Source organism: Nerophis lumbriciformis, linkage group LG34 (assembly GCF_033978685.3).
Source record: "Nerophis lumbriciformis linkage group LG34, RoL_Nlum_v2.1, whole genome shotgun sequence".
Lineage (NCBI taxonomy): Eukaryota > Metazoa > Chordata > Actinopteri > Syngnathiformes > Syngnathidae > Nerophis > Nerophis lumbriciformis.
The window spans coordinates 10,915,735-10,926,791 of record NC_084581.2 but is presented as its reverse complement, the minus strand read 5'-3'; the positions used below and the strand labels follow the sequence as shown (position 1 = coordinate 10,926,791).

The 11,057-nt window shown below is 43.0% G+C and overlaps 1 long non-coding RNA gene across 1 annotated transcript; it reads right to left on the bottom strand.

Moving 5' to 3' along the window:
* Window positions 1-9,327: 9,327 nt before the first annotated feature.
* Window positions 9,328-10,097, bottom strand: LOC133576270 (uncharacterized). The gene is made up of 2 exons (XR_009811611.1): window positions 9,998-10,097; window positions 9,328-9,503 (listed from the first exon to the last, which is right to left on the bottom strand). It is a non-coding gene; the product is annotated as an uncharacterized lncRNA (long non-coding RNA).
* Between the last annotated feature and the right edge of the window lie 960 nt (window positions 10,098-11,057).

Here is an 11,057-nt window from a genome sequence, read left to right as displayed (position 1 = left end):
AGCTAAACCTTCTATTCTAGCTTGTAGTCTGGGGCTGCTGTACGATGACGATTAGCCAGTGCGGCCCGTGTGCTGCACCAGGCCAGACAGGCGCGGCGTAGGTAAGCGGTCACGGAGGGCACAGCAGATTCTGACTTCAATGACATAAAAGCAGAGGGTTGATATCCAAAAGCAGCATGGAACGGCGACACCCCTGTGGCAAAGTTGACAAGGGAGTTATGTGCATATTCAATCCAAGAAAGATTAAAAGACCAGAAAGCAGGTTGCTGATGGCAAACACAGCAGTGGCCTCTAAATCCTGGTTCGCTCGCTGATTTTGGTCGTTCGACTGTGGGTAGTACCCCGAATACAAGCTTGGCAATTCCCCCAGGGACTTGCACAAGGCTTTCCAGACTGCCAACGAAAATTGAGTTCCTCTATCTGAGACCAAAAGGCATGACATGTGATGCCTCACGTCCAGGACGTTTGCGTGAAACACTTGGATTTTGCAAATGTGTCATTGAAAGAGCAGATGGCAACCGCCAATTCCACTTGGCCATGGCCGATGCTGCATCTCTGCTAGACAGGTGAGAGATGACGAAGGCCACCCGGGAAAACTTCAGATGCTTGGAGATCAAAATGCAGCTAGCTCTGAGTCAAGAAGGGTTGTACGTCAACAGAGTCTACAGAGAATCTCTCTGGTCTCGAGATTTGAGGATTGGGGTTTGAGGAGCCGGCTTCTGCCAGGCTGACAGGAGAGTGTTTAGCTGGGCCTCGACTGTCCCCGTGAGGGCATCTTGATGAACTGCCAAGTCCTTTACACACCCTCCCAGAGGGGCAAACTGGTCCTCTTGTCAACCCATGCGCTGGGCCTGAGTGGAGGTCCTGCTTTATGAAATCCACTTCTAGGAGGTTCATCATTTGAGGCCAGTTCTTTCTGTTAAGGCTTTGTATGATGGACCCCAAGATGCAAAGTCAGGAAGCGGGTGTGTCACAAGAAATGTCCTTTAATAAAAAGGTACTAAGCCACGTCTTATGGAAATAACAAAAAGCGATGGTACATGGAAAGGTGTACCATGTAGGCCTGGGCCGATAACACATTTTGCTTGACGATATATTGACCTATCGATAAAATATATTATTGCCATTATTTTATAAGACCAAAATAACCATTGATTTAATGATAATACAGAATATTAATGCATGTATATTCTTTCAAATGCAATAAACTTGTATTTCTCGTGTATTTAAACTTAATTGAAATGAAAACCTTTAAATCTCCAAGTTACATAAAACAAATGAATAATAAAAAATACAATATAGTTTTTGTATTAGCAAAATGTTGCACTTATAGAATAACATTAATTAATTATTAATTAATTAAATATTTTAAGGAGGGGGTGGGGCATCTCAAATATACACAATCATAACAATAAATACAATAGCTAAATAATGTATTGACAAACAAACTTCAATATTGAACATGTAAGCAGAGGTCGAGTTGTACATTACTTAACTGACAATCAAGTTAGGACTTTTTTAAACAAAAGTGCAAAGTAATAATATATACACTACAGTTTAAACAGATGTACTAACAGGTCAAATGCAAAACAAAATTAAGTTTGCCAGATTCCGAGTGAGGAACACCGACATGACATGACCACATGACAGCACTTTAAAAATGCTAGTTTTATAAAAGTCTTAAATGGCAGCATGTCTTTTGTAATGTATATCTGTGAGCGCACACCATTTTGAACTATTTTGCTTAGAGTCACTGACCTGTCACCTGGCTTCTTCACCAAACGTAAAGTGAGTTTGGACTGTGGAGTGGTTGTGTTCCGAGTGGGCGTTGGTAGTATTCGCGCACATTCGGCAAACTGAATTCTCGGTCTTGATAAGCCCCTCTTGCTCCAAAGGTTTAAACTGAAATATTATCTCATTGGTGCGGTGGCAATTGGTTTTGTGTTCAGTTAGCTGCTACATGCTAACTGGTTGCACTGTGTGATGCTCGCCGGTGTTGTGCCGGAAAACGCACCCCTGCCATAATATGCACCCCCTGACGCGGGAGCCCGCTTACGTCACTCGGTTGCGTCACTCATCTCGAAAAGTATATCTAAACTCGGCTGTTGGCTGAAATCGCCTCTTTTAAATCGCCTCCTTCGGCATAAAAAAGTACATAAAGTGAAATAATCCAAGTTTTCTTTACTTTTGCTTTACTTGTGGATGAATTAAAAATTGTGAGCATTTAATGATTTCGCCGTCATTCCCCTGCAAAAAATGTTCTATAGAATTTCTAAAGAATATCTCTATAGAATTTCTAATGAACTTTAGGACCGAAGTTCTATAGAACAGGATTCTAAAGAATGGTTCTATAGAACATGGTTCTAAAGAATGGTTCTATAGAACAGGGTTCTAAAGAATGGTTCTATAGAACAGGGTTCTAAAGAATGGTTCTATAGATCACCTCTAGAGAATAGTGCTATAGAAGAAAGTTCTAAAGAGTAGTTCTATAGAACAGGCTCCTATGGAATGGCTTTCTGTGGAATACGGTTCAGAATGATGTAGAAATGATTGGGCAGGCATTCTACAAAATCTGTGGTCTAACACTGGCAATGGAGAAAGACAAATATTGCAGTTGAATGAATGTTGACTTGTATTTATTATATACATGTAACTCAAATCTTGACGTAATAAATAAATGTCAGCAGCATAAATCAACATGATCACCGCGCTTCCCCGACTGTTAGAGACGGCTAGACATGTCCAGCAGAATTTGTTTCTGAGGCCTTCTTTTTTTCCATTTTCTGCGCAATGTTCAGTTTCACTCCAATGATGTTCTTTATCACATTTGCTTCACTTGAGGGATGGAGCTTCTTCACAAAATCTGAAAGATCAATAAAATATACCAGAATTAGTGTCTGCAGACACCAAGACACTAGCTGTCATGCAATGAGTTACACTATGGCATTTTTCAGCTCGATAAAGAGAGTGATGTCTATCATTTAATCAATGCAATGGATAGTCAACACACTGCATACATTGCATATCACGCGTTTCTATGCTGTAAGGCACTTGCACTGCTTGACGCATACAAAATCATATGTGGTGCAATCATGCCAGGCTTTACGAACTGCAACAAATCTGTATCAAATTCTGACAGTGCATGTACACTATTCATTAGCTATATAGAGAATCCATTCAGTGTGTGAAATATTTTTCAAATTATTTTCAGGATTTCACTTTCTTGTGAATCTTGTTGTGTACTTGATGGGTGTCCCCAATGGCGTTCAAACAATCACGAAAGTGCATTAATAGAATTCTAATAAAAATATTTAACTTAAATCTGATTGAAACCATATCCACATCGGGAAGGGGATCTGACACATTCCCTATCTAAAAGTCGTTCACTTCTCAACTTGCAGCAGAACTCACGGAAATTCCCGACGCTAGTTGTTAAATAGTAAGGCGGAGAATGCCGATATAAGATATCAAACGAGAAAAACGTGTAGATATCCGTGCGCTGCGGTTTTTGCTTTGTCACTTGATGTTGGTTTCCGACGAGATCAAAGCTAATGTGACCACCCATGCCTATAAATCTGTCAAAACGAACATCTCGCAGTCAATTCATGGACCAAGCCGACTGGAAGCTATGGATATCTATACTTCATGCCAAACGATCACGGAACGACTTGGAGATAGGAAAAGGGTCAGATCCACTTCCCTGATGTGGATATGGTTTTAATCAGATTGATTTAACTTATACTCACCAATAATAGCAGACACTTTCTTGTCATCCAGTTTTGGTTTCTCATGCTTATCCTTAAAAGCATTGGATTTTTTTCCTGTCAAGCTGCTGTTGGCTAGCTCCTCTCTGGTAAACACCACCTCACAAACTGTATATGTGGTTTGCTTTTGGTCTGATCTGCTAACATACTGCAGGTTATTGGCATTGACTGCCACCCCATACCCCAAATCAACCTGTCAATAAAACATGCACACAATATGTTCAAGAACTTAAGACAACTGGTAAACAATACAGCATAAAACTGACAATCCACTGTACAGAATTACTACTGATGATAATTTCAGCTCTATGAGCTGATTTGCAGGTATGGATTATTGATACATACATGTACAGTTAGGGTCAACAATAGTCAGTTTCAGACATCTTTTAAACTATAAAAGAGGTTCATTTTATGGTTACAACTTCTGGGCGTTTTTACACATGACGATTCTGTACTTGCTCTGAGTACTGTTGTCTAGCGAATGACCAGACAACAATACTCGGAGCAAGTACAGAAACGTCGTGTGTAAAACGCACAGAAGTTGTTACCATAAAATTAACCTCTGTTAATATTATACCCCAACTTCTAAATGTTACTTAAAGGGAATATATGTTCAACAATAAACAACCAAATGTATATGCCTATAGAAGAAAATCTATTTTTTGCTTTTCATCTTGAGTTTGAATGCAACACTCAGGGTTCAAAATTTGCCATACATGTATACCAGTTGTTTGTTTCATGGCCATACGTTTATTGCTGTAACATTTCATTCAGTTTAATATTAAAAAAAAACCAAATACCATTTGGTGCTGTGACATTTACTGAAAATAACACACAACACACTTACCTGGCCATCCTCATCGACCTCGTAATCAAACACCCGCCGTAGATGGGCCTGTGTCGTTGTCACAGTTGGTGACCTGAATGGCACTGGCGAAGATCTGTGACTGGTTGGCGTTGAAGGATACGGTGGCTGTGACAATCTCTCGGTAGTCTGTACCAATGTTGATGGTACGGATTGGCCAATCGCAGAAGTTGTAGGTATCTGCAGAGCGACAGCAGGACGTCGAGCTGATAGTATTGTTGCCTGACGTGATAAGTCGTCCATCTTCATTAGCAGGCCAGGAAGTTCTTTAATAGAAAAAAGTACATTGTGATGCAGACACAATAAAAAAAAAAAATACATTAATAACATGAAGCTGGCGATATCCAAACCGCTCGGCTCTAACCCCAGCTATCATAATGTAAGGGTATTTTGATAGGAATCTTGTTCAAGTCAAGGGAAACATGGTAAGGAAGCAATCAAAGATGAAAAATATATATAACCATATATATTAATTCATCCTGACCACGCGAAGATTTAATATTTGTCGGTCAAGTATTAATCAGATATCCAGCTGAGACAAAATATCAAGAAGGAAGGGACGTAACTCTTGCTAATATAAGAGAAACACACAAAAACGGACGGACAGACAGACAAACAAACAAGTACCATATGGCCTCCCCTTATTTAGAGGGGAGGACATCACAACGTAGGATGTTGTATATGCAACAGTTCTGAAATTATCCCAAATCATAAATGGATTTTTATTGGAAAAAAGGGGCATAACTCTGGAAAATATTGTCCGAGACGACTCATTTTCGATAGGCTTCTTGTTACGCTAAGATAAATAGATGTAACAAGTTTGGTTTCAGTACATGAAACGATTCTGTAAATATTGCGGTGACGGATGGACAGCCGTACATGACGACAATACCCGTAGGCCAAAGTTAGATGAAAATACAGTAATAAGAAAGTTATTTCATCAACCTATGATAATTACAATAACATACTTCTAGAATAAGAAAACCTACCTTCAACAACCCTCAATGCATCTCGAAGGGATTTTTTTTCCTCTCTCAACTGGAGGACTTCCTTCTTCAGGGATTCCATTTCTGTACATGTATCTTTCGGTGAAGTTCTTCCCAGCTGAAAATGTCAAAATAGTAAATCAAATGAAATAATTTGTATTATGATTAATTTGGGTGCTCATATGTTTTCCGGAAGCAATTTGTCCTGGATACGGCCCTGACAGCACCATATAAGTTTTACATGTATAAGCAACCTTGTAGGCACATTAATTTGAATATGCTACATGTACATGTAGCAGTAAGCCATTCACACAGGAGGCACTGTTCATCAGGTATTTGTAGTGTTATTTTCATATAAGTAAAAGTATAAACTTGTGTTTTAAACCAGTTGCCAGGGATGCAATTTTTACGTCTTCGATTTCAAATGAATGCTAGGCACTTGTGATTGTTTGCCTCGAGAGGGTGCTTTGATTAACCAATAAAATCCTATTCTATTCTATTCATGTACTCACAGCAGCAAGTTGGGCCTTCAATTGTGCCCGAGCATCATATCCCACAGCTGTACGGCTTACTTTCCTCTTTTTCATCTGAAAAATCAAGATTAACAAGAAAACGTGTTCAGTTCTTTTATATGCCATTGAAGTGAAGAAATATGTTTGCAGAAATGATAGATTTTCGAGTACATGCAGAAAGTCTGTCAACACCTCAATTTGTCTTGAATATTATTCTGTCTGAGTTGGTCGAATTGAATCAAAATATTCAATAACTTTAAAGCCTACATTTGATTAACTTTTATGATAAAGAAAAACTGACAAGGTACTTCAAAAGTATGGGATTGAATCCTACAAAACCTCACACAGTTGAAACACCACTGAAATAGTGAGTGAGTAAATTAACGTTTAACGTCGCTTTCAACACTATTTCTGTCATGTCTGTGTGATCATGTTTTGTTTTAGTAATGTTCGGTTTAAATTTTGGACTTTTTGTGCACTTTTGTTTTGTTTTGTCACCATAGCAACCATTAGTTTTCACCTGTCACGTCACGCACCTGTTTCACGTTTTGACTCACACACACCTGTCACCAATCATGTCACTGTTATTTAAGCATACCTTGTTCATCACTCGTCCTGCCTGCATTGTCATTATGTCACTCCGGTTCAGGTCTCGTTTTGACAAAAGTACGTTTCCATGTCCATGTCCTAGTTTTTGTTTAAGATTGCTTCACTTGCGTTTTAGGCACGCTTGCCTCTTTTTTTTGTTGTTGATTGTTGTTGTATTGTTTATGTTCGCGGTAGTGCGTGATTTATGTTAAATAAATCCTAGCCTACCTTCACGCTGTTGTCCGGAGCCGTCTATCTTGCGTTGGAAGAACAACCCCGCAGCAAGCTGCGACCCCCAGTTGACAGAATGCAGGCAGCATACGTTCTTCCGCAGACCGGCCACGAGGAGGTGATGGAGATGCACTGGCAAAAATGGAAGCCAGCCAGAAAGGCTTTTTCTCGCCAGCATAACGCGTTGTTCCCCCAAAATCTTCATCCGGACAACAAGATTCCACAACCAGCCCATTCTTCCTTCCCGCCACAGAAGACCCGTGCTGATGACGTCATCCCGCCCACTGGTGATGACGTCAGAAACCAAGATTTTTTTTTTGAGTCTATTTACACCCTCTGTCAGCCGCCCACTATGGACTTTGTTTCAAAGAAAAATCCTTTTGAGAAAATTGTCTCTAAATTTAGATTTTTTCAGACACAGTCTAAAGTGGGGGTAGGGAATAGACATTTTGGACAATTTAGTGGGGAGGAGTCTACCCCCCTACACCCACCCCTAAAGAAGATTCCAGACCGCGGGGAGCGCGTCTGGTATCCGCTCCTTGAGGGGGGGGCTAGGGCTGGGAACTGTACAGGTGGGGTGACTCAGCTTCGCCATGCCAAGCCGCAACCCCCAGCTAGACCACCTCCACCTGCACCAGTAGCTCCACGACGCCAAGCTCCGGTACCAGCTCCACGACGCCAAGCTCCGGTACCAGCTCCACGACGCCAAGCTCCGGTACCAGCTCCACGATGCCAAGCTCCGGTACCAGCTCAACGACGCCAAGCTCCGGTACCAGCTCAACGACGCCAAGCTCCGGTACCAGCTCCACGACGCCAAGCTCCGGTACCAGCTCCACGACGCCAAGCTCCGGTACCAGCTCCACGACGCCAAGCTCCGGTACCAGCTCAACAAGTCCAAGACCAAGACCCTCCACGCCAAGCCCAAGACCAAGACCCTCCACGCCAAGACCCTCCACGCCAAGTGCCGCCAGTCGCAGCTCCACGACGCCAAGTGCCGCCAGTCGCAGCTCCACGACGCCAAGTGCCGCCAGTCGCAGCTCCACGACGCCAAGTGCCGCCAGTCGCAGCTCCACGACGCCAAGTGCCGCCAGTCGCAGCTCCACGACGCCAAGTGCCGCCAGTCGCAGCTCCACGACGCCAAGTGCCGCCAGTCGCAGCTTCACGACGCCAAGTGCCGCCAGTCGCAGCTTCACGACGCCAAGACCCGCCATGCCAAGACCAAGACCAAGACCCGCCATGCCAAGACCAAGACCCGCCATGCCAAGACCTAGACCAAGACCCGCCATGCCAAGACCAAGACCCGCCATGCCAAGACCTAGACCAAGACCAAGACCCGCCATGCCAAGACCAAGACCCGCCATGCCAAGACCAAGACCCGCCATGCCAAGACCAAGACCCGCCATGCCAAGACCAAGACCTGCCATGCCAAGACCAAGACCCACGCCAAGACCAAGACATATACCAAGACCCACGCCGAGCTTCGCCGCCTGACGCGCCACGCCGAGCTTCGCCGCCTGACGCGCCACGCCGAACTTCGCCGCCTGACTCACCACGCCAAGCCACGCCTGCCACGATGACGACGCGCCTGCCTCCTTGTCGGCCACGGATATGGCCGCTACCTGGTCGCCCGCCACGCCAAGTGCGCCCACCTCCCAGTCGGCCACGAATGTGGCCAATCCCTGGGCGCCCGCCTCGCCTGCTGCAGCGGCTTTCCACTCGCCGCCGCCACCTAACTCTGCCCCGCTGGATACGGGGACACGTGGCCTGGCGACCCACCGCCATGTCCCCCTCCCGCCCTCCCATGACTCTTGTTGATATTGTTTTTGGACATCTGGGATCTGTCCGTAAGGGGGGGATTCTGTCATGTCTGTGTGATCATGTTTTGTTTTAGTAATGTTCGGTTTAAATTTTGGACTTTTTGTGCACTTTTGTTTTGTTTTGTCACCATAGCAACCATTAGTTTTCACCTGTCACGTCACGCACCTGTTTCACGTTTTGACTCACACACACCTGTCACCAATCATGTCACTGTTATTTAAGCATACCTTGTTCATCACTCGTCCTGCCTGCATTGTCATTATGTCACTCCGGTTCAGGTCTCGTTTTGACAAAAGTACGTTTCCATGTCCATGTCCTAGTTTTTGTTTAAGATTGCTTCACTTGCGTTTTAGGCACGCTTGCCTCTTTTTTTTGTTGTTGATTGTTGTTGTATTGTTTATGTTCGCGGTAGTGCGTGATTTATGTTAAATAAATCCTAGCCTACCTTCACGCTGTTGTCCGGAGCCGTCTATCTTGCGTTGGAAGAACAACCCCGCAGCAAGCTGCGACCCCCATTTGACAATTTCGGTTATATCGCGACAACACCACTGAAATAAAAGTACCTGCTGTCTGTCAGATAGAGTCTCCTCGTCACTTTCATCCTTGCTCTCACTGTCTGATGACCAAGACTTTGGCTGTTTGTTTCTCTTGCCTCTGCCATATTCCAAATCACCAGTAAGGGGTACATCCTTGCCATCCTGAGCGGCTTTCAAATATGGCGTCAGTTCACGTGTGTCTTCTGTGTAAAAACAAATATGTGCCACATTAAGCTAAATTAAACTGTACAGTTAGTCATACATTTCAGCAGCAGATTGTTATCACTAAATTACTTTGGTATACCTACAGTTCTGATGATTCAGAAATTCACCTCAGCGAGAAACAAATTTCACCTTACTTTCCCTTATTTACAGGCTTACAGCCATATTAAAAAATTGTCAAGGTTAAGTCTGTACTATCACGACATTCACCTCAGCATTGCAGATTGAAACATTCAGTATACCAGGGCTGCACTGATGAGAAATTACTATCAATCATGGAAGAAAAAAATTATAATAATTAAATTTAACTTTACATAAACAAAGTCGAAAGTTCAAGGTGTAAAACCAGAAGTACATTAAATATATCTATATTAAATATATCTATATTAAATATATCTATATTAAATATATCTATATTTAATGTACTTCTGGTAAAACTTATTATTTTTACTGAATTGAAAAGTTTTCAACTTACCACCAAATCTCAGAATTCTTGCCACGTATTTGGTTTGTGACTGCTTCCTTCCTCCTTTGTTGAGTGGCCATGGAACTTGGACTTCTTCATCACTGTCCCAATTTTCTCCATTCATCTCGAGAACCGCTGGTTAATATATATTTCGTCTCGATGATCTCGACCTCGTCTCTTTCAAAGAAATGAACAAGGGCATACCTTTCTTGCACCATTGTGAAACCAGACAAATTAACGACTATCGTAAATATTTGAAATGGATCAGTGAACAGGATAAACGACACGTAGTTGAATGAATGGATAACTGCGAATGAACAGCGAGACAATGAAATACGAAAAGCCCGCGGAAAAGGTGATTACAGTTTTCGGATGTACGCCCCCCCCCCCCCGTTTCGATCCGACCCAACTGAATGTGTGAGTTACTTCGGTACTATGTTCAGTGGATCTCGAACTATAACTGACTATGGCATTAAAAATTGTGTGACCAGTGAACAACAAAACATTGTGAACCACAATTTGTCCGGTATATGGAGAAGACAAAAATATTAACGGTGGGAGGCATTTTTTGAACGGAACAGCCATCGTTTACGTCATCTCCGCGTGAGCCGTAGCATCGCCTTTTGTCATTGGCCAAGTTCTATTTGCTGTATCCAATGCGGGCAGGCGACAGAACTTTAGTGCAGACAGGAGAAAATGGCGGACGGTAGAATTCGTCGAAAACACACCAAATGTCGTTACTTAGTTGATGGAGTGAATCCCACAATACCCAAACAGTCACGGAGGCAGTGGCGTGAGACAGAGTTTGCATATCATTTTACTTCTCAGGAAAACACAGCTTCGTATGATGAGTTTTACTTTACACCGGAACGAGATGAAGAACAAACTGGAGCAGCAGAGGAGATTGAAGATGAACAAGAGGAAAATATGGTACTAATAATTATTCCATTTATTTTTAGGATTTCACTCTCTTGTGAAAGTACCGATTCTAGTACTTGTTGGGTGACCCCAGTGGGGATTCGAAACCACAACCCTCAGAATAAGGCGCCAACTCGCCAGCAATGAATGC